Source organism: Nothobranchius furzeri, chromosome 3 (assembly GCF_043380555.1).
Source record: "Nothobranchius furzeri strain GRZ-AD chromosome 3, NfurGRZ-RIMD1, whole genome shotgun sequence".
In the NCBI taxonomy this organism is placed as follows: domain Eukaryota; kingdom Metazoa; phylum Chordata; class Actinopteri; order Cyprinodontiformes; family Nothobranchiidae; genus Nothobranchius; species Nothobranchius furzeri.
In genome coordinates this window covers 18,988,717-19,008,213 of record NC_091743.1, presented here as the reverse complement: position 1 = coordinate 19,008,213, position 19,497 = coordinate 18,988,717, and positions in this window count along the sequence as shown.

The window sequence follows — 19,497 nt, the reverse complement described above, 5'->3', positions numbered from 1 at the left end:
ACGCGCCCCGAGGAGCGTCTTGCCACATGTCAACAATGGGTCTGACTGAGGGCCTCCAGGAGAGAAGCCCAGTCAAGACGCGCCCCGAGGAGCGTCTTGCCACATGTCAACACTGGGTCTGACTGAGCGCCTCCAGGAGAGAGGCCCAAGCAAGACGCGCCCGGAGGAGCGTCTTGCCATATGTCAACACTGGGTCTGACAGAGGGCCTCCAGGAAAGAGGCCCAAGCAAAACGCGCCCCGAGGAGCGTCTTTCCACATGTCACCTCTGGTTCTGACTGAGCGCCTCCAGGAGAGAGGACCAAGCAAGACGCGCCCCGAGGAGCGTTTTGCCACATGTCAACACTGGGTCTCACTGAGCGCCTCCAGGAGAGAAGCCCAATCAAGACGCGCCCCGAGGAGCGTCTTGCCACATGTCAACACTGGGTCTGACTGAGCGCCTCCAGGAGAGAAGCCCAATCAAGACGCGCCCCGAGGAGCGTCTTGCCACATGTCAACAATGGGTCTGACTGAGGGCCTCCAGGAGAGAAGCCCAATCAAGACGCGCCTCGAGGAGCGTCTTGCCACATGTCAACACTGGGTCTGACTGAGCGCCTCCAGGAGAGAGGCCCAAGCAAGACGCGCCCCGAGGAGCGTCTTGCCACATGTCACCTCAGGTTCTGACTGAGCGCCTCCAGGAGAGAGGCCCAAGCAAGACGCGCCCCAAGGAGCTTCTTGCCACATGTCAACAATGGGTCTGACTGAGGGCCTCCAGGAGAGAAGCCCAAGCAAGACGCGCCCCGAGGAGCGTCTTGACACATGTCAACACTAGGTCTGACAGAGGGCCTCCAGGAGAGACGCCCAAGCAAGACGCGCCCAGAGGAGTGTCTTGCCACATGTCACCACTGTGTCTGACTGAGCGCCTCCAGGAGAGAGGCCCAAGCAAGACGCGCCCCGAGGAGCGTCAGGCCACATGTCACTACTCAGTCTGACTGAGCGCCTCCAGGAGAGAGGCCCAAGCAAGGCGCGCTCCGAGGAGCGTCTTACCACATGTCAACACTTGGTCTGATTGAGGGCCTTCTGGAGAGATGCCCAAGCAAGACGCGCCCTGAAGAGCGTCTTGCCACATGTCAACAATGGGTCTGACTGAGGGCCTCCAGGAGAGAAGCCCAAGCAAGACGCGCCCCGAGGAGCGTCTTGCCATATGTCAACAATGGGTCTTACTGAGGGCCTCCAGGAGAGAAGCCCAAGCAAGACGCGCCCTGAGGAGCTTCTTGCCACATGTCAGCACTCGGTCTGAATGAGTGCCTCCAGGAGAGAGGCCCAAGCAAGACGCGCCCCGAGGAGCGTCTTGCCACGTGTCACCACTGGGTCTGACTGAGCGCCTCCAGGAGAGAGACCCAAGCAAGACGAGCCCCGAGGAGCGTCTTGCCACATGTCAACACTGGGTCTGACTGAGTGCCTCCATGAGAGAAGCCCAAGCAAGACGCGCCCCGAGGAGCGTCTTGCCACATGTCAGCACTCGGTCTGACTGAGCGCCTCCAGGAGAGAGGCCCAACCAAGACGCGCCCCGAGGAGCGTCTTGACACATGTCAACACTGGGTCTGACAGAGGGCCTCCGGGGGAGAGGCCCAAGCAAGACGCGCCCCGAGGAGTGTCTTGCCACATGTCACCACTGGGTCTGACTGAGCGCCTCCAGGAGAGAGGCCAAAGCAAGACGCGCCCCGAGGAGCGTCTTGCCACATGTCACCTCTGGTTCTGACTGAGCGCCTCCAGGAGAGAGGCCCAAGCAAGACGCGCCCCGAGGAGTGTTTTGCCACATGTCAACACTGGGTCTGACTGAGCGCCTCCAGGAGAGAAGCCCAATCAAGACGCGCCCCGAGGAGCGTCTTGCCACATGTCAACACTGGGTCTGACTGAGCGCCTCCAGGAGAGAGGCCCAAGCAAGACGCGCCCCGAGGAGCGTCTTGCCACATGTCAACAATGGGTCTGACTGAGGGCCTCCAGGAGAGAAGCCCAATCAAGACGCGCCCCGAGGAGTGTCTTTCCACATGTCAACACTGGGTCTGACTGAGCGCCTCCAGGAGAGAGGCCCAAGCAAGACGCGCCCCGAGGAGCGTCTTGCCACATGTCAACACTTGGTCTGATTGAGGGCCTTCTGGAGAGATGCCCAAGCAAGACGCGCCCCGAGGAGCGTCTTGCCACATGTCAACAATGGGTCTGACTGAGGGCCTCCAGGAGAGAAGCCCAAGCAAGACGCGCCCCGAGGAGCGTCTTGCCACATTTCAACAATGGGTCTTACTGAGGGCCTCCAGGAGAGAAGCCCAATCAAGACGCGCCCCGAGGAGTGTCTTGCCACATGTCAACACTGGGTCTGACTGAGCGCCTCCAGGAGAGAGGCCCAAGCAAGACGCGCCCCGAGGAGCGTCTTGCCACATGTCAACACTTGGTCTGATTGAGGGCCTTCTGAAGAGATGCCCAAGCAAGACGCGCCCCGAGGAGCGTCTTGCCACATGTCAACAATGGGTCTGACTGAGGGCCTCCAGGAGAGAAGCCCAAGCAAGACGCGCCCCGAGGAGCGTCTTGCCACATTTCAACAATGGGTCTTACTGAGGGCCTCCAGTAGAGAAGCCCAAGCAAGACGCGCCCCGAGGAGCTTCTTGCCACATGTCAGCACTCGGTCTGACTGAGCGCCTCCAGGAGAGAGGCCCAAGCAAGACGAGCCCCGAGGAGCGTCTTGCCACATGTCAACACTGGGTCTGACTGAGTGCCTCCATGAGAGAAGCCCAAGCAAGACGCGCCCCGAGGAGCGTCTTGCCACATGTCAGCACTCGGTCTGACTGAGCGCCTCCAGGAGAAAGGCCCAAGCAAGACGCGCCCCGAGGAGCGTCTTGACACATGTCAACACTGGGTCTGAAAGAGGGCCTCCGGGGGAGAGGCCCAAGCAAGACGCGCCCCTAGGAGTGTCTTGCCACATGTCACCACTGGGTCTGACTGAGCGCCTCCAGGAGAGAGGCCCAAGCAAGACGCGCCCCGAGGAGCGTCTTGCCACATGTCAACAATGGGTCTGACTGAGGGCCTCCAGGAGAGAAGCCCAATCAAGACGCGCCCCGAGGAGTGTCTTTCCACATGTCAACACTGGGTCTGACTGAGCGCCTCCAGGAGAGAGGCCCAAGCAAGACGCGCCCCGAGGAGCGTCTTGCCACATGTCAACACTTGGTCTGATTGAGGGCCTTCTGGAGAGATGCCCAAGCAAGACGCGCCCCGAGGAGCGTCTTGCCACATGTCAACAATGGGTCTGACTGAGGGCCTCCAGGAGAGAAGCCCAAGCAAGACGCGCCCCGAGGAGCGTCTTGCCACATTTCAACAATGGGTCTTACTGAGGGCCTCCAGGAGAGAAGCCCAAGCAAGACGCGCCCCGAGGAGCGTCTTGCCACATTTCAACAATGGGTCTTACTGAGGGCCTCCAGGAGAGAAGCCCAAGCAAGACGCGCCCCGAGGAGCTTCTTGCCACATGTCAGCACTCGGTCTGACTGAGCGCCTCCAGGAGAGAGGCCCAAGCAAGACGAGCCCCGAGGAGCGTCTTGCCACATGTCAACACTGGGTCTGACTGAGTGCCTCCATGAGAGAAGCCCAAGCAAGACGCGCCCCGAGGAGCGTCTTGCCACATGTCAGCACTCGGTCTGACTGAGCGCCTCCAGGAGAAAGGCCCAAGCAAGACGCGCCCCGAGGAGCGTCTTGACACATGTCAACACTGGGTCTGAAAGAGGGCCTCCGGGGGAGAGGCCCAAGCAAGACGCGCCCCTAGGAGTGTCTTGCCACATGTCACCACTGGGTCTGACTGAGCGCCTCCAGGAGAGAGGCCCAAGCAAGACGCGCCCCGAGGAGCGTCTTGCCACATGTCAACACTTGGTCTGATTGAGGGCCTTCTGGAGAGATGCCCAAGCAAGACGCGCCCCGAGGAGCGTCTTGCCACATGTCAACAATGGGTCTGACTGAGGGCCTCCAGGAGAGAAGCCCAAGAAAGACGCGCCCCGAGGAGCGTCTTGCCACATTTCAACAATGGGTCTTACTGAGGGCCTCCAGGAGAGAAGCCCAATCAAGACGCGCCCCGAGGAGTGTCTTGCCACATGTCAACACTGGGTCTGACTGAGCGCCTCCAGGAGAGAGGCCCAAGCAAGACGCGCCCCGAGGAGCGTCTTGCCACATGTCAACAATGGGTCTGACTGAGGGCCTCCAGGAGAGAAGCCCAAGCAAGACGCGCCCCGAGGAGCGTCTTGCCAAATTTCAACAATGGGTCTTACTGAGGGCCTCCAGGAGAGAAGCCCAAGCAAGACGCGCCCCGAGGAGCTTCTTGCCACATGTCAGCACTCGGTCTGACTGAGCGCCTCCAGGAGAGAGGCCCAAGCAAGACGAGCCCCGAGGAGCGTCTTGCCACATGTCAACACTGGGTCTGACTGAGTGCCTCCATGAGAGAAGCCCAAGCAAGACGCGCCCCGAGGAGCGTCTTGCCACATGTCAGCACTCGGTCTGACTGAGCGCCTCCAGGAGAAAGGCCCAAGCAAGACGCGCCCCGAGGAGCGTCTTGCCACATGTCACCTCAGGTTCTGACTGAGCGCCTCCAGGAGAGAGGCCCTAAGCAAGACGCGCCCCAAGGAGCGTCTTGCCACATGTCAACAATGGGTCTGACTGAGGGCCTCCAGGAGAGAAGCCCAAGCAAGACGCGCCCCGAGGAGCGTCTTGACACATTTCAACACTGGGTCTAACAGAGGGCCTCCAGGAGAGACGCCCAAGCAAGACGCGCCCCGAGGAGTTTCTTGCCACATGTCACCACTGTGTCTGACTGAGCGCCTCCAGGAGAGAGGCCCAAGCAAGACGCGCCCCGAGGAGCGTCAGGCCACATGTCACTACTCAGTCTGACTGAGCGCCTCCAGGAGAGAGGCCCAAGCAAGACGCGCCCCGAGGAGCGTCTTGCCACATGTCAACACTGGGTCTGATTGAGGGCCTTCTGGAGAGATGCCCAAGCAAGACGCGCCCCGAGGAGCGTCTTGCCACATGTCAACAATGGGTCTGACAGAGGGCCTCCAGGAGAGAAGCCCAAGCAAGACGTGCCCCGAGGAGCGTCTTGCCACATGTCAACATTGGGTCTTACTGAGGGCCTCCAGGAGAGAAGCCCAAGCAAGACGCGCCCCGAGGAGCTTCTTGCCACATGTCAGCACTCGGTCTGACTGAGCGCCTCCAGGAGAGAGGCCCAAGCAAGACGCGCCCCGAGGAGCGTCTTGCCACGTGTCACCACTGGGTCTGACTGAGCGCCTCCAGGAGAGAGGCCCAAGCAAGACGAGCCCCGAGGAGCGTCTTGCCACATGTCAACACTGGGTCTGACTGAGTGCCTCCATGAGAGAAGCCCAAGCAAGAAGCGCCCCGAGGAGCATCTTGCCACATGTCACTACTCGGTCTGACTGAGCGCCTCCAGGAGAGAGGCCGAAGCAAGACGCACCCCGAGGAGCGTCTTGCCACATGTCAACAATGGGTCTGACTGAGGGCCTCCAGGAGAGAAGCCCAAGCAAGACACGCCCCGAGGAGCGTCTTGCCACATGTCAGCACTCGGTCTGACTGAGCGCCTCCAGGAGAGTTGCCCAAGCAAGACGCGCCCCGAGGAGCGTCTTGCCACATGTCAACACTGGGTCTGACAGACGGCCTCCAGGAAAGAGGCCCAAGCAAGACGCGCCCCGAGGAGCGTCTTGCCACATGTCACCTCTGGTTCTGACTGAGCGCCTCCAGGAGAGAGGCCCAAGCTAGACGCGTCCCGATGAGCGTTTTGCCACATGTCAACACTGGGTCTGACTGAGCTTCTCCAGGAGAGAGGCTCAAGCAAGACACGCCCCGAGGAGTGTCTTGCCACGTGTCAACACTGGGTCTGATTGAGGGCCTCCAGGAGAGAGGCCCAAGCAAGACGCGCCCGGAGGAGCGTCTTGCCACATGTCAACACTGGGTCTGTCAGAGGGCCTCCAGGAAAGAGGCCCAAGCAAGACGCGCCCCGAGGAGCGTCTTGCCACATGTCAACTCTGGTTCTGACTGAGCGCCTCCAGGAGAGAGGCCCAAGCAAGACGCGCCCCGAGGAGCGTTTTGCCACATGTCAACACTGGGTCTGACTGAGCGCCTCCAGGAGAGAGGCCCAAGCAAGACACGCCCCGAGGAGTGTCTTGCCACGTCTCAACACTGGGTCTGATTGAGGGCCTCCAGGAGCGAAGCCCAAGCAAGATACGCCCCGAGGAGCGTCTTGCCACTTGTCAGCAGTCGGTCTGACTGAGCGCCTCCAGGAGAGAGGCCCAAGCAAGACGTGCCCCGAGGAGTGTCTTGCCACATGTCACCACTGGGTCTGACTGAGCGCCTCCAGGAGAGAGGCCCAAGCAAGACACGCCCCGAGGAGCGTCTTGCCACATGTCAACACTGGGTCTGACAGAGGGCCTCCAGGAGCGAAGCCCAAGCAAGATGCGCCCCGAGGACCGTCTTGCCACATGTCAGCAGTCGGTCTGACTGAGCGCCTCCAGGAGAGAGGCCCAAGCAAGACGTGCCCCGAGGAGTGTCTTGCCACATGTCACCACTGGGTCTGACTGAGCGCCTCCAGGAGAGAGGCCCAAGCAAGACGCGCCCCGAGGAGCGTCATGCCACATGTGACTACTCGGTCTGACTGAGAGCCTCCAGGAGAGAGGCCCAAGGAAGACGCGCCCCGAGGAGCGTCTTTCAACGTGTCAACACTGGGTCTGATTGAGGGCCTCCAATAGAGAGGCCCAACCAAGACGCGCCCCGAGGAGCGTCTTGCCACATGTCAACACTGGGTCTGACTGAGTGCCTCCATGAGAGAAGCCCCAGCAAGACGCACCCCGAGGAGCGTCTTGCAACATGTCAACACTGGGTATGACAGAGGGCCTCCAGGAGAGAGGCCCAAGCAATACGCGCCCCGAGGAGTGTCTTGCCATATGTCACCACTGGGTCTGACTGAGCGCCTCCAGGAGAGAAGCCCAAGCAAGACGCGCCCCGAGGAGCGTCTTGCCACATGTCAACAATGGGTCTGACTGAGGGCCTCCAGGAGAGAAGCCCAAGCAAGACGCGCCCCGAGGAGCATCTTGCCACATGTCAACACTGGGTCTGACTGAGCGCCTCCAGGAGAGAGGCCCAAGCAACACGCGCCCCGAGGAGCGTCTTGACACATGTCAACACTGGGTCTGACTGAGGGCCTCAATGAGAGAAGCCCAAGCAAGACGCGCCCCGAGGAGCGTCTTGCCACATGTCAACACTGGGTCTGACAGAGGGCCTCCAGGAGAGAGGCCCAAGCAATACGTGCCCCGAGGAGCGTCTTGCCACATGTCAACACTGGGTCTGACTGAGCGCCTCCAGGAGAGAGGCCCAAGCAAGACACGCCCCGAGGAGTGTCTTGCCACGTGTCAACACTGGGTCTGATTGAGGGCCTCCAGGAGAGAGGCCCAAGCAAGACGCGCCCCGAGGAGCGTCTTGCCACATGTCAACACTGGGTCTGACAAAGGGCCTCCAGGAGAGAGGCCCAAGCAAGACGCGCCCCGAGGAGCGTCTTGCCACATGTCAGCTCTCGGTCTGACTGAGCGCCTCCAGGAGAGAGGCCCAAGCAAGACGCGCCCCGAGGAGCGTCTTGACACATGTCAACACTGGGTCTGACAGAGGGCCTCCGGGGGAGAGGCCCAAGCAAGACGCGCCTCGAGGAGTGTCTTGCCACGTCACCACTGGGTCTGACTGAGCGCCTCCAGGAGAGAGGCCCAAGCAAGACGCGCCCCGAGGAACGTCTTGCCACATGTCACCTCTGGTTCTGACTGATCGCCTCCAGGAGAGAGGCCCAAGCAAGACGCGCCCCGAAGAGCGTTTTGCCACATGTCAACACTGGGTCTGACTGAGCGCCTCCATGAGAGAAGCCCAATCAAGACGCGCCCCGAGGAGCGTCTTGCCACATGTCATCACTGGGTCTGACTGAGCGCCTCCAGGAGAGAGGCCCAAGCAAGACGCGCCCCGAGGAGTGTCTTGCCATATGTCACCACTGGGTCTGACTGAGCGCCTCCAGGAGAGAAGCCCAAGCAAGACGCGCCCCGAGGAGCGTCTTGCCACATGTCAACAATGGGTCTGACTGAGGGCCTCCAGGAGAGAAGCCCAAGCAAGACGCGCCCCGAGGAGCATCTTGCCACATGTCAACACTGGGTCTGACTGAGCGCCTCCAGGAGAGAGGCCCAAGCAACACGCGCCCCGAGGAGCGTCTTGACACATGTCAACACTGGGTCTGACTGAGGGCCTCAATGAGAGAAGCCCAAGCAAGACGCGCCCCGAGGAGCGTCTTGCCACATGTCAACACTGGGTCTGACAGAGGGCCTCCAGGAGAGAGGCCCAAGCAATACGTGCCCCGAGGAGCGTCTTGCCACATGTCAACACTGGGTCTGACTGAGCGCCTCCAGGAGAGAGGCCCAAGCAAGACACGCCCCGAGGAGTGTCTTGCCACGTGTCAACACTGGGTCTGATTGAGGGCCTCCAGGAGAGAGGCCCAAGCAAGACGCGCCCCGAGGAGCGTCTTGCCACATGTCAACACTGGGTCTGACAAAGGGCCTCCAGGAGAGAGGCCCAAGCAAGACGCGCCCCGAGGAGTGTCTTGCCACATGTCAACAATGGGTCTGACTGAGTGCCTCCAGGAGAGAAGCCCAAGCAAGACGCGCCCCGAGGAGCGTCTTGCCACATGTCAGCTCTCGGTCTGACTGAGCGCCTCCAGGAGAGAGGCCCAAGCAAGACGCGCCCCGAGGAGCGTCTTGACACATGTCAACACTGGGTCTGACAGAGGGCCTCCGGGGGAGAGGCCCAAGCAAGACGCGCCCCGAGGAGCGTCTTGCCACATGTCAACAATGGGTCTGACTGAGGGCCTCCAGAAGAGAAGCCCAGTCAAGACGCGCCCCGAGGAGCGTCTTGCCACATGTCACCTCTGGTTCTGACTGAGCGCCTCCAGGAGAGAGGCCCAAGCAAGACGCGCCCCGAGGAGCGTTTTGCCACATGTCAACACTGGGTCTGACTGAGCGCCTCCAGGAGAGAAGCCCAATCAAGACGCGCCCCGAGGAGCGTCTTGCCACATGTCAACACTGGGTCTGACTGAGCGCCTCCAGGAGAGAGGCCCAAGCAAGACGCGCCCCGAGGAGCGTCTTGCCACATGTCAACAATGGGTCTGACTGAGGGCCTCCAGGAGAGAAGCCCAAGCAAGACGCGCCCCGAGGAGTGTCTTGCCACATGTCAACACTGGGTCTGACTGAGCGCCTCCAGGAGAGAGGCCCAAGCAAGACGCGCCCCGAGGAGCGTCTTGCCACATGTCAACACTTGGTCTGATTGAGGGCCTTCTGGAGAGATGCCCAAGCAAGACGCGCCCCGAGGAGCGTCTTGCCACATGTCAACAATGGGTCTGACTGAGGGCCTCCAGGAGAGAAGCCCAAGCAAGACGCGCCCCGAGGAGCGTCTTGCCACATTTCAACAATTGGTCTTACTGAGGGCCTCCAGGAGAGAAGCCCAAGCAAGACGCGCCCCGAGGAGCTTCTTGCCACATGTCAGCACTCGGTCTGACTGAGCGCCTCCAGGAGAGAGGCCCAAGCAAGACTTGCCCCGAGGAGCGTCTTGCCACGTGTCACCACTGGGTCTGACTGAGCGCCTCCAGGAGAGAGGCCCAAGCAAGACGAGCCCCGAGGAGCGTCTTGCCACATGTCAGCACTCGGTCTGACTGAGCGCCTCCAGGAGAAAGGCCCAAGCAAGACGCGCCCCGAGGAGCGTCTTGACGCATGTCAACACTGGGTCTGACAGAGGGCCTCCGGGGGAGAGGCCCAAGCAAGACGCGCCCCTAGGAGCGTCTTGCCACATGTCACCACTGGGTCTGACTGAGCGCCCCCAGGAGAGAGGCCCAAGCAAGACGCGCCCCGAGGAGCGTTTTGCCACATGTCAACACTGGGTCTGACTGAGCGCCTCCAGGAGAGAAGCCCAATCAAGACGCGCCCCGAGGAGCGTCTTGCCACATGTCAACACTGGGTCTGACTGAGCGCCTCCAGGAGAGAGGCCCATGCAAGACGCGCCCCGAGGAGCGTCTTGCCACATGTCAACAATGGGTCTGACTGAGGGCCTCCAGGAGAGAAGCCCAATCAAGACGCGCCCCGAGGAGTGTCTTGCCACATGTCAACACTGGGTCTGACTGAGCGCCTCCAGGAGAGAGGCCCAATCAAGACGCGCCCCGAGGAGCGTCTTGCCTCATGTCAACACTGGGTCCTACTGAGCGCCTCCAGGAGAGAGGCCCAAGCAAGACGCGCCCCGAGGAGCGTCTAGCCACATGTCACCTCAGGTTCTGACTGAGCGTCTCCAGAAGAGAGGCCCAAGCAAGATGCGCCCCAAGGAGCGTCTTGCCACATGTCAACAATGGGTCTGACTGAGGGCCTCCAGGAGAGAAGCCCAAGCAAGACGCGCCCCGAGGAGCGTCTTGACACATGTCAACACTGGGTCTGACAGAGGGCCTCCAGGAGAGACGCCCAAGCAAGACGCGTCCCGAGGAGTGTCTTGCCACATGTCACCACTGTGTCTGACTGAGCGCCTCCAGGAGAGAGGCCCAAGCAAGACGCGCCCCGCGGAGCGTCAGGCCACATGTCACTACTCAGTCTGACTGAGCGCCTCCAGGAGAGAGGCCCAAGCAAGACGCGCCCCGAGGAGCGTCTTGCCACATGTCAACAATGGGTCTGACTGAGGGCCTCCAGGAGAGAAGCCCAATCAAGATGCGCCCCGAGGAGCGTCTTGCCACATGTCAACACTGGGTCTGACTGAGCGCCTCCAGGAAAGAGGCCCAAGCAAGACGCGCCCCGAGGAGCGTCTTGCCACATGTCAACACTGGGTCTGACAGAGGGCCTCCAGGAAAGAGGCCCAAGCAAGACGCGCCCCGAGGAGCGTCTTGCCACATGTCACCTCTGGTTCTGACTGAGCGCCTCCAGGAGAGAGGCCCAAGCAAGACGCGCCCCGAGGAGCGTTTTGCGACATGTCAACACTGGGTCTGACTGAGCGCCTCCAGGAGAGAAGCCAAATCAAGACGCGCCCCGAGGAGCGTCTTGCCACATGTCAACACTGGGTCTGACTGAGCGCCTCCAGGAGAGAGGCCCAAGCAAGACGCGCCCCGAGGAGCGTCTTGCCACATGTCAACAATGGGTCTGACTGAGGGCCTCCAGGAGAGAAGCCCAATCAAGACACGCCCCGAGGAGCTTCTTGCCACATGTCAACACTGGGTCTGACTGAGCGCCTCCAGGAGAGAGGCCCAAGCAAGACGCGCCCCGAGGAGCGTCTTGCCACATGTCAACAATGGGTCTGACTGAGGGCCTCCAGGAGAGAAGCCCAATCAAGACGCGCCCCGAGGAGCGTCTTGCCACATGTCAACACTGGGTCTGACTGAGCGCCTCCAGGGGAGAGGCCCAAGCAAGACGCGCCCGGAGGAGCGTCTTGCCACATGTCAACACTGGGTCTGACAGAGGGCCTCCAGGAAAGAGGCCCAAGCAAGACGCGCCCCGAGGAGCGTCTTGCCACATGTCACCTCTGGTTCTGACTGAGCGTCTCCAGGAGAGAGGCCCAAGCAAAACGCGCCCCGAGGAGCGTCTTGCCACATGTCAACACTGGGTCTGACTGTGCGCCTCCAGGAGAGAGGCCAAATCAAGACGCGCCCCGAGGAGCGTCTTGCCACATGTCAACAATGGGTCTGACTGAGGGCCTCCAGGTGAGAAGCCCAATCAAGACGCGCCCCGAGGAGCGTCTTGCCACATGTCAACACTGGGTCTGACTGAGCGCCTCCAGGAGAGAGGCCCAAGCAAGACGCGCCCCGAGGAGCGTCTTGCCACATGTCACCTCAGGTTCTGACTGAGCGCCTCCAGGTGAGAAGCCCAATCAAGACGCGCCCCGAGGAGCGTCTTGCCACATGTCAACACTGGGTCTGACTGAGCGCCTCCAGGAGAGAGGCCCAAGCAAGACGCGCCCCGAGGAGCGTCTTGCCACATGTCACCTCAGGTTCTGACTGAGCCCCTCCAGGAGAGAGGCCCAAGCAAGATGCGCCCCAAGGAGCGTCTTGACACATGTCAACAATGGGTCTGACTGAGGGCCTCCAGGAGAGAAGCCCAAGCAAGACGCGCCCCGAGGAGCGTCTTGACACATGTCAACACTGGGTCTGACAGAGGGCCTCCAGGAGAGACGCCCAAGCAAGACGCGCCCCGAGGAACGTCTTGCCACGTGTCAACACTGGGTCTGATTGAGGGCCTTCTGGAGAGAGGCCCAAGCAAGATGCGCCCCGAGGAGCGTCTTGCCACATGTCAACAATGGGTCTGACTGAGGGCCTCCAGGAGAGAAGCCCAAGCAAGACGCGCCCCGAGGAGCGTCTTGCCACATGTATACACTGGGTCTGACTGAGCGCCTCCACGAGAGAGGCCCAAGCAAGACGCAACCCGAGGAGCATCTTGCCACATGTCAGCACTCGGTCTGACTGAGCGCCTCCAGGAGAGAGTCCCCAGCAAGACGCACCCCGAGGAGCGTCTTGCCTTATGTCAGCACTCGGTCTGACTGAGCGCTTCCAGTAGAGAGGCCCAAGCAAGAAGCGCCCCAAGGAGCGTCTTGCCACATGTCAACACTGGGTCTGACAGAGGGCCTCCAGGAAAGAGGCCCAAGCAAGACGCGCCCCGAGGAGCGTCTTGCCACATATCACCTCTGGTTCTGACTGAGCGCCTCCAGGAGAGAGGCCCAAGCAAGACGCGCCCCGAGGAGCGTTTTGCCACATGTCAACACTGGGTCTCACTTAGCCCCTGCAGGAGAAAAGCCCAATCAAGAAGCGCCCCGAGGAGCGTCTTGCCACATGTCAACACTGGGTCTGACTGTGCGCCTCCAGGAGAGAGGCCCAAGCAAGACGCGCCCCGAGGAGCGTCTTGCCACACGTCAACAATGGGTCTGACTGAGGGCCTCCAGGTGAGAAGCCCAATCAAGACGCGCCCCGAGGAGCGTCTTGCCACATGTCAACACTGGGTCTGACTGAGCGCCTCCAGGAGAGAGGCCCAAGCAAGACGCGCCCCGAGGAGCGTCTTGCCACATGTCACCTCAGGTTCTGACTGAGCGCCTCCAGAAGAGAGGCCCAAGCAAGATGCGCCCCAAGGAGCGTCTTGCCACATGTCAACAATGGGTCTGACTGAGGGCCTCCAGGAGAGAAGCCCAAGCAAGACGTGCCCCGAGGAGCGTCTTGACACATGTCAACACTGGGTCTGACAGAGGGCCTCCAGGAGAGACGCCCAAGCAAGACGCGTCCCGAGGAGTGTCTTGCCACATGTCACCACTGTGTCTGACTGAGCGCCTCCAGGAGAGAGGCCCAAGCAAGACGCGCCCCGAGGAGCATCAGGCCACATGTCACTACTCAGTCTAACTGAGCGCCTCCAGGAGAGAGGCCCAAGCAAGACGCACCCCGAGGAGCGTCTTGCCACATGTCAGCACTCGGTCTGACTGAGCGCCTCCAGGAGAGTGGCCCAAGCAAGACGCGCCCCGAGGAGCGTCTTGCCACATGTCAACAATGGGTCTGACTGAGGGCCTCCAGGAGAGAAGCCAAATCAAGATGCGCCCCGAGGAGCGTCTTGCCACATGTCAACACTGGGTCTGACTGAGCGCCTCCAGGAAAGAGGCCCAAGCAAGACGCGCCCGAGGAGCGTCTTGCCACATGTCAAAACTGGGTCTGACAGAGGGCCTCCAGGAAAGAGGCCCAAGCAAGACGCGCCCCGAGGAGCTTCTTGCCACATGTCACCTCTGGTTCTGACTGAGCGCCTCCAGGAGAGAGGCCCAAGCAAGACGCGCCCCGAGGAGCGTTTTGCCACATGTCAACACTGGGTCTGACTGAGCGCCTCCAGGAGAGAGGCCCAAGCAAGACGCGCCCCGAGGAGCGTCTTGCCACATGTCAACAATGGGTCTGACTGAGGGCCTCCAGGAGAGAAGCCCAATCAAGACACGCCCCGAGGAGCTTCTTGCCACATGTCAACACTGGGTCTGACTGAGCGCCTCCAGGAGAGAGGCCCAAGAAAGACGCGCCCTGAGGAGCGTCTTGCCACATGTCAACAATGGGTCTGACTGAGGGCCTCCAGGAGAGAAGCCCAATCAAGACGCGCCCCGAGGAGCGTCTTGCCACATGTCAACACTGGGTCTGACTGAGCGCCTCCAGGGGAGAGGCCCAAGCAAGACGCGCCCGGAGGAGAGTCTTGCCACATGTCTACACTGGGTCTGACAGAGGGCCTCCAGGAAAGAGGCCAGAGCAAGACGCGCCCCGAGGAGCGTCTTGCCACATGTCACCTCTGGTTCTGACTGAGCGCCTCCAGGAGAGAGGCCCAAGCAAGACGCACCCCGAGGAGCGTCTTGCCACATGTCAACAATGGGTCTGACTGAGGGCCTCCAGGTGAGAAGCCCAATCAAGACGCGCCCCGAGGAGCGTCTTGCCACATGTCAACACTGGGTCTGACTGAGCGCCTCCAGGAGAGAGGCCCAATCAAGACGCGCCCCGAGGAGCGTCTTGCCACATGTCAACACTGGGTCTGACTGAGCGCCTCCAGGAGAGAGGCCCAAGCAAGACGCGCCCCGAGGAGCGTCTTGCCACATGTCACCTCAGGTTCTGACTGAGCGCCTCCAGGAGAGAGGCCCAAGCAAGATGCGCCCCAAGGAGTGTCTTGACACATGTCAACAATGGGTCTGACTGAGGGCCTCCAGGAGAGAAGCCCAAGCAAGACGCGCCCCGAGGAGCGTCTTGACACATGTCAACACTGGGTCTGACAGAGGGCCTCCAGGAGAGACGCCCAAGCAAGACGCGCCCCGAGGAGTGTCTTGACACATGTCACCACTGTGTCTGACTGAGCGCCTCCAGGAGAGAGGCCCAAGCAAGACGCGCCCCGAGGAGCGTCAGGCCACATGTCACTACTCAGTCTGACTGAGTGCCTCCAGGAGAGAGGCCCAAGCAAGACGCGCCCCGAGGAGCGTCTTGCCACATGTCAACACTGGGTCTGATTGAGGGCCTTCTGGAGAGATGCCCAAGCAAGACGCGCCCCGAGGACCGTCTTGCCACATGTCAACAATGGGTCTGACTGAGCGCCTCCAGGAGAGAGGCCCAAGCAAGACGCGCCCTGAGGAGCGTCTTGCCACATGTCAACAATGGGTCTGACTGAGGGCCTCCAGGAGAGAAGCCCAATCAAGACGCGCCCCGAGGAGCGTCTTGCCACATGTCAACATTGGGTCTGACTGAGCGCCTCCAGGAAAGAGGCCCAAGCAAGACGCGCCCCGAGGAGCGTCTTGCCACATGTCACCTCTGGTTCTGACTGAGCGTCTCCAGGAGAGAGGCCCAAGCAAAACGCGCCCCGAGGAGCGTCTTGCCACATGTCAACACTGGGTCTGACTGTGCGCCTCCAGGAGAGAGGCCCAATCAAGACGCGCCCCGAGGAGCGTCTTGCCACATGTCAACAATGGGTCTGACTGAGGGCCTCCAGGTGAGAAGCCCAATCAAGACGCGCCCCGAGGAGCGTCTTGCCACATGTCAACACTGGGTCTGACTGAGCGCCTCCAGGAGAGAGGCCCAAGCAAGACGCGCCCCGAGGAGCGTCTTGCCACATGTCACCTCAGGTTCTGACTGAGCGCCTCCAGGTGAGAAGCCCAATCAAGACGCGCCCCGAGGAGCGTCTTGCCACATGTCAACACTGGGTCTGACTGAGCGCCTCCAGGAGAGAGGCCCAAGCAAGACGCGCCCCGAGGAGCGTCTTGCCACATGTCACCTCAGGTTCTGACTGAGCGCCTCCAGGTGAGAAGCCCAATCAAGACGCGCCCCGAGGAGCGTCTTGCCACATGTCAACACTGGGTCTGACTGAGCGCCTCCAGGAGAGAGGCCCAAGCAAGACGCGCCCCGAGGAGCGTCTTGCCACATGTCACCTCAGGTTCTGACTGAGCCCCTCCAGGAGAGAGGCCCAAGCAAGATGCGCCCCAAGGAGCGTCTTGACACATGTCAACAATGGGTCTGACTGAGGGCCTCCAGGAGAGAAGCCCAAGCAAGACGCGCCCCGAGGAGCGTCTTGACACATGTCAACACTGGGTCTGACAGAGGGCCTCCAGGAGAGACGCCCAAGCAAGACGCGCCCCGAGGAACGTCTTGCCACGTGTCAACACTGGGTCTGATTGAGGGCCTTCTGGAGAGAGGCCCAAGCAAGATGCGCCCCGAGGAGCGTCTTGCCACATGTCAACAATGGGTCTGACTGAGGGCCTCCAGGAGAGAAGCCCAAGCAAGACGCGCCCCGAGGAGCGTCTTGCCACATGTATACACTGGGTCTGACTGAGCGCCTCCACGAGAGAGGCCCAAGCAAGACGCAACCCGAGGAGCATCTTGCCACATGTCAGCACTCGGTCTGACTGAGCGCCTCCAGGAGAGAGTCCCCAGCAAGACGCACCCCGAGGAGCGTCTTGCCTTATGTCAGCACTCGGTCTGACTGAGCGCTTCCAGTAGAGAGGCCCAAGCAAGAAGCGCCCCAAGGAGCGTCTTGCCACATATCACCTCTGGTTCTGACTGAGCGCCTCCAGGAGAGAGGCCCAAGCAAGACGCGCCCCGAGGAGCGTTTTGCCACATGTCAACACTGGGTCTGACTTAGCCCCTGCAGGAGAAAAGCCCAATCAAGAAGCGCCCCGAGGAGCGTCTTGCCACATGTCAACACTGGGTCTGACTGTGCGCCTCCAGGAGAGAGGCCCAAGCAAGACGCGCCCCGAGGAGCGTCTTGCCACATGTCAACAATGGGTCTGACTGAGGGCCTCCAGGTGAGAAGCCCAATCAAGACGCGCCCCGAGGAGCGTCTTGCCACATGTCAACACTGGGTCTGACTGAGCGCCTCCAGGAGAGAGGCCCAAGCAAGACGCGCCCCGAGGAGCGTCTTGCCACATGTCACCTCAGGTTCTGACTGAGCGCCTCCAGAAGAGAGGCCCAAGCAAGATGCGCCCCAAGGAGCGTCTTGCCACATGTCAACAATGGGTCTGACTGAGGGCCTCCAGGAGAGAAGCCCAAGCAAGACGTGCCCCGAGGAGCGTCTTGACACATGTCAACACTGGGTCTGACAGAGGGCCTCCAGGAGAGACGCCCAAGCAAGACGCGTCCCGAGGAGTGTCTTGCCACATGTCACCACTGTGTCTGACTGAGCGCCTCCAGGAGAGAGGCCCAAGCAAGACGCGCCCCGAGGAGCGTCAGGCCACATGTCACTACTCAGTCTAACTGAGCGCCTCCAGGAGAGAGGCCCAAGCAAGACGCACCCCGAGGAGCGTCTTGCCACATGTCAGCACTCGGTCTGACTGAGCGCCTCCAGGAGAGTGGCCCAAGCAAGACGCGCCCCGAGGAGCGTCTTGCCACATGTCAACAATGGGTCTGACTGAGGGCCTCCAGGAGAGAAGCCAAATCAAGATGCGCCCCGAGGAGCGTCTTGCCACATGTCAACACTGGGTCTGACTGAGCGCCTCCAGGAAAGAGGCCCAAGCAAGACGCGCCCGAGGAGCGTCTTGCCACATGTCAACACTGGGTCTGACAGAGGGCCTCCAGGAAAGAGGCCCAAGCAAGACGCGCCCCGAGGAGCTTCTTGCCACATGTCACCTCTGGTTCTGACTGAGCGCCTCCAGGAGAGAGGCCCAAGCAAGACGCGCCCCGAGGAGCGTTTTGCCACATGTCAACACTGGGTCTGACTGAGCGCCTCCAGGAGAGAGGCCCAAGCAAGACGCGCCCCGAGGAGCGTCTTGCCACATGTCAACAATGGGTCTGACTGAGGGCCTCCAGGAGAGAAGCCCAATCAAGACACGCCCCGAGGAGCTTCTTGCCACATGTCAACACTGGGTCTGACTGAGCGCCTCCAGGAGAGAGGCCCAAGAAAGACGCGCCCTGAGGAGCGTCTTGCCACATGTCAACAATGGGTCTGACTGAGGGCCTCCAGGAGAGAAGCCCAATCAAGACGCGCCCCGAGGAGCGTCTTGCCACATGTCAACACTGGGTCTGACTGAGCGCCTCCAGGGGAGAGGCCCAAGCAAGACGCGCCCGGAGGAGAGTCTTGCCACATGTCAACACTGGGTCTGACAGAGGGCCTCCAGGAAAGAGGCCAGAGCAAGACGCGCCCCGAGGAGCGTCTTGCCACATGTCACCTCTGGTTCTGACTGAGCGCCTCCAGGAGAGAGGCCCAAGCAAGACGCACCCCGAGGAGCGTCTTGCCACATGTCAACAATGGGTCTGACTGAGGGCCTCCAGGTGAGAAGCCCAATCAAGACGCGCCCCGAGGAGCGTCTTGCCACATGTCAACACTGGGTCTGACTGAGCGCCTCCAGGAGAGAGGCCCAATCAAGACGCGCCCCGAGGAGCGTCTTGCCACATGTCAACACTGGGTCTGACTGAGCGCCTCCAGGAGAGAGGCCCAAGCAAGACGCGCCCCGAGGAGCGTCTTGCCACATGTCACCTCAGGTTCTGACTGAGCGCCTCCAGGAGAGAGGCCCAAGCAAGATGCGCCCCAAGGAGTGTCTTGACACATGTCAACAATGGGTCTGACTGAGGGCCTCCAGGAGAGAAGCCCAAGCAAGACGCGCCCCGAGGAGCGTCTTGACACATGTCAACACTGGGTCTGACAGAGGGCCTCCAGGAGAGACGCCCAAGCAAGACGCGCCCCGAGGAGTGTCTTGACACATGTCACCACTGTGTCTGACTGAGCGCCTCCAGGAGAGAGGCCCAAGCAAGACGCGCCCCGAGGAGCGTCAGGCCACATGTCACTACTCAGTCTGACTGAGTGCCTCCAGGAGAGAGGCCCAAGCAAGACGCGCCCCGAGGAGCGTCTTGCCACATGTCAACACTGGGTCTGATTGAGGGCCTTCTGGAGAGATGCCCAAGCAAGACGCGCCCCGAGGACCGTCTTGCCACATGTCAACAATGGGTCTGACTGAGCGCCTCCAGGAGAGAGGCCCAAGCAAGACGCGCCCTGAGGAGCGTCTTGCCACATGTCAACAATGGGTCTGACTGAGGGCCTCCAGGAGAGAAGCCCAATCAAGACGCGCCCCGAGGAGCGTCTTGCCACATGTCAACATTGGGTCTGACTGAGCGCCTCCAGGGGAGAGGCCCAAGCAAGACGCGCCCGGAGGAGCGTCTTGCCACATGTCAACACTGGGTCTGACAGAGGGCCTCCAGGAAAGAGGCCCAAGCAAGACGCGCCCCGAGGAGCGTCTTGCCACATGTAGGGTTGTCACGGTAACCGGTATAGCGGTAAACCCCGGTAAAAAAGTTGACAATAAAAATAACCGTCCAGTTTTTAAAAAACTATATTATCTCGGTGGGTTTACCGTGGCCGCGGTTTCGGCGCGATGACCCTTACCAGCCACCGTCGCTTCAGCTGAAGTTCCCGCGGCGCGCACACGCACTTTTTAATTTGCAACGGCACCAAAACTTTGAAGCTGAA